Here is a 4,460-nt window from a genome sequence, read left to right as displayed (position 1 = left end):
CGACTATCTTGACTTCTTGGTGATCTAATGTATATCCAATTCTGTCGAACTTTGCAGCATTTGTGTTGAATGTCACGGGATTGAGTTCTGTAGAACCGTAATAAGTGAACGAATTCGGTGTCAGCTTTTGTCTCGCCAACTCAAGAAACTCACGTGATATTATATTTCCGGTTATAAGAACCCATCTGAGAGATGTTATGTTGAATTGGGTAGTCTGCTTACAATGCAGAAGGTCATAAGCATCTTGAAACATCAAGCTAGCAACTGTGACTTTCTCATTTTTCATTACATTTGACAAAAATAACACTCCAGCCTCTCTCTTGGGGACGACAATTTTGAAACCATGAATTATACCCATTACAATCAAATATTCCGCGCCAGAATATGGAAAGGGTGCATATGCTGTATAACAAACATCTGCACCAGTGGCCTCAATCAAACACCTACCAAAGGTGTACAGTGGCTCAATGGAAGACCTGTGTGACCTAACCACAGCTTTTGGTTTACCTGTACTGCCTGATGTAAAAAGTATTGCCACTTCATCATCTTGTTGAACAGATTCCCGCAATTGCATCACTCGATTGTAATCTGCCTCCTTTCCCATTTCTAACACGTCAACAAAAGTAATAGCGGGATTCTTTGCTTCATCATCGGTATATATTAACATCTTGCAGGTCGGTATATTTGGGATATCAACGCAGCATTCTGATGTGTGAATAGATTGTTTGAAAGCTGGAGGTAATAGTTTCTCAAAAGCCTTAGCAGGGTTACCTGCTCCAACTACCAGTGCAGAAACTTTGGTTTTATTAATGAGATATTCCATATACTCTGCATTGTATTCGACGGCAAATCGTACATATGTCATCTTGGTGTAAGCAGCTGCATATTGGGTAAGGAGCCACTCGTATCGATTCTCAAACCAAAGACAATTCGATTTCCTGGTTTCAAACCCAAGTGGAGGAGACCAGCCGCCATCTTGATGACGTCACACCGAAGTTGTTTGAAAGTGATCCGTTTACTTCCTGATTCAGAGGCAAATACGAAAGCTTCTTTGTCTGGGAACTTCTCTGCTGCTTTATCCAAAGCATCACATAACGTCATACCAGTATAAGGGACGGAGGACGCAGCGTGGAGATAACTTGCCGTAGGTTTAGTAGAAGAAGCCATTCCTTGTCCTTGACTCTATAATATAATGATGTGTATACCTTTAGCATACAGACACAGGCCAAGGTCGAAACGGATAAAAAGCCTAGTCACTACCACCCGAGCGCATATTCACTTTGGTCACTGAGCACATCGACTGAAAAAAAGTACAGCAAATAGAGATGGGGGGGGGGGGGGCTAAAGGTTAACCTGGCCTTCTCAATTTGTAAAAAAGCGAAGTACAAAATATGTATATGTATCCTAGGTAATGGTGGTGACGATATTATTATGCAACGGCAAAGTAATATTAGAAGATATGTACATACCTCAGTTGTTGAAATACAGACTCACTGACACTGTGACCATTCAACCCCACTATGCTTTCAGCACGGAAGTATCACCTACGAAATACTAGAACACTGCCCTTTGCTTATGCATTGTTTACTACACGAGCGTCGGAGGTCACGTGGCCTGTGACTCACTATTTCTCTTCCATCAGCCTAGTTAGACTTTTACAAAGCCCACTTCTTTAGCAACGGCAGCTTTTGTTGGTTCTTCTTAGCAATATAGTTTCCACACTGATAAACTATGTATGTATGTATGTATGTATGTATGTATGTATGTATGTATGTATGTATGTATGTATGTATGTATGTATGTATGTATGTATGTATGTATGTATGTATGTGAGATCTTCTGATGAGATGACATGAAGAAAGAAGTACATGATAATTAAACTTTCAAAGTGAAATGGGAAAGGTGGTCAATTAGTTAAATAAATTTTACGCACATGTAACCCGTCATGTTGTCTGTATGGAACGCCGTGACGGGGCGCCGTCACACATCGGAAAGGAAGCCAGTGCGACACGACTTATCTTACAAGCTAAATAAATGGGGTAGTAACGCACACGGTTCAAGAAAGTTTGCCGCCGCGTGATTTTAACAGCTGCCCTGGTTCATTATCGAAGCAATCATAGAACGTTAACATAGAGACGGCCATGTGGTAATGCTCAGTCTGGATTGCAAGTTACCTATTGGACATATCTGTGGCCTGCTGATTCCTGCTGTATACATATGATATATGACTGTATACTAGGGCGAGGCGTTCAGGGAAACAGACAAAGTTTAAGATTTAAATACAAACAATAACCTCGGTATGCTTTTGGGAAGGATTAAAGCGTTATGATGAAAGTTCGAGCTCATCTCTGTAAACGTTCAGTCTAAGCTCATGAATGTAACTTCGTATTGGTGCAATTGGTACGAAGTTATATTAAATTCATGAACTTTAACTAATAGAAAAAGGTGATGAGAAATTATATACAACAGGCTCTTTTTAAGTCAATACAAATATGGGTCTGACTAGTGGGATGTGGTGTACGATACGATACGATACTATACATATGTACTATACGATACTGATTGTAAGTGGCCTGCAGCGAGTCGAGATAGCAGAAAAACGTAAACTGGGGTTTCCGGAGAACCACTCAAATGACCTATAGATGGCGCCCTCTTCACCCAGATGCCAGCAACATTAGTATGTCATACTTGGGTCATCGTTTGTGATGGTACCAAGCCCCCCGTCAACGTCATTCGAGCATATCACACGTTATCAAGCTGACGTCACTGTGGAGCACAGTCTTAGTATTTTCTTTGTTTTGTGTATGTTTATTCCATATCTCAGCACACCGTTTAACCAGGAATCATTGCAGTTTACGTCATAGTCTAGTGGCAATGTGAAACCAACCAATATATCAAGGTAAATGAACTGTAAATCTTTCGCGTGCATTCTATAGCTAATTTTATAACACGTACAGTCAATATGGAGTACAGTACATATTTAACACTGGCATTGTAGACAATGCTACTAAGTTTATACGATTACTATATTCTGTATCATACCACCACACGTTTTGAGTTAGATTTGTATGTCTGAAATGATGTCACTCCAGGTGTGAACTTTGTACTGGTGACATCTCTGATAGGCACTGCAAGGACGGGATCACAATATAGACGACAGATATTCCTATCAGATGGTAATAGGCGGAGATTGTATTGATTTGTTATATGTTAGTTATAATGCATTGCGTATACGTAAATTAATGTAGATGAATTGAATCACACCAATTCAATATGAACACAATGTAAAAAGTTTTCCGCCGCGTATTTCTGCATTTCATACTCTTATAGTAATTACATAATTGTGTTGATTTTGTGACATTCCACCGATCAGACGCCAACTAGCAGTGTTAAACAGATACAAGGTTCATGAACCTGGTGGGCCTGTATAATTTAGGTACATACAACCAAAGTGAATTTATTGTACCGAATTTCATAAATGTTACACAATTGAACGTTTGTCTTCGTGACAACAAACACTGACCCAAGATTACTGGGACGATTTAAACAAAAAAGTTCAAATTTATAACAATAATATGTAATAGGTTAGTAAGATAAACAAAGAGACCGTCTCACTTTGGTATATCGATAGGTGGATGAGTATTTCATTAACATCAAGTCATAGATAACAAAAATGAGGCAATATTGAACAGAAAAAGAACCATACATTGAATCTCTTATTTCATTAGACCGTTGTGTGAACACATAGATACATATATTATTACTTAGATTGTAACAGTTGTTTTCCTATGGAAATTATCACATGAATCCTGTTACTACAAATGCATCAATCTACACTTAGAGGTTGTTATTATGTATATAATATATATATATATATATATATATATATATATATATATATATATATATATATATATATATATATATATATATATTAATTCAGTGTAAGAGGTAAGTCATAAACTGAAGGAAAAGCGCTCAATACTGAGAAGTAGAGCTGTATTTACACAAAATACACAAGTTATGGTACGGAGCCGTTATATATATATATATATATATATATATATATATATATATATATATATATATATATATATATATATATATATATATATATATATATATATATATATATAGTCAAAATGTTATATTTAGCCCGAAGACAAGAAAAACAACAATCTAAGAAATACCACACGTCCCTATTTGTGAGCATACATGTAGACAATCACAGTGTTTTGTAAACAGTCTAACGGAAACAAGCTTGAATCACTCGCACGACATCAATAACGTTTTACTGACTGTCTGTGAATCTGTAGCAAACTTCCTTTTTGCGTAGTATCAACCTATCGAATACTTGATAGGTTCCATTCATTAAAATTCATCTTTCTTCATTTTCTTTTGCAGAGTAAGCGTTCCTCATATCAATGGAATTTGAGAGAAATTGCCATGGAAACGTTCAA

At 37.1% G+C, this 4,460-nt stretch overlaps 1 pseudogene across 1 annotated transcript in view; it reads right to left on the bottom strand.

Annotated features, from left to right (window-relative positions):
- The window catches only part of LOC144444164 (medium-chain acyl-CoA ligase ACSF2, mitochondrial-like), a 3,198-nt pseudogene extending 1,600 nt beyond the window's left edge, over positions 1-1,598 (bottom strand). Inside the window, exons 1-2 of the transcript XR_013481827.1 lie at positions 1,470-1,598; positions 1-1,182 (exon numbers count right to left, since the gene is read on the bottom strand). The exon at positions 1-1,182 is cut by the window's left edge and continues 1,600 nt beyond it. The product of XR_013481827.1 is annotated as a medium-chain acyl-CoA ligase ACSF2, mitochondrial-like (transcript). The remainder of the gene's footprint in view (positions 1,183-1,469) is intronic.
- Between the last annotated feature and the right edge of the window lie 2,862 nt (positions 1,599-4,460).

The sequence above is a fragment of the Glandiceps talaboti genome, chromosome 13 (genome assembly GCF_964340395.1).
Source record: "Glandiceps talaboti chromosome 13, keGlaTala1.1, whole genome shotgun sequence".
NCBI lineage: Eukaryota > Metazoa > Hemichordata > Enteropneusta > Spengelidae > Glandiceps > Glandiceps talaboti.
Note: the sequence above shows the minus strand (reverse complement) of the source record. Positions and strands in the feature narration are given on the sequence as shown.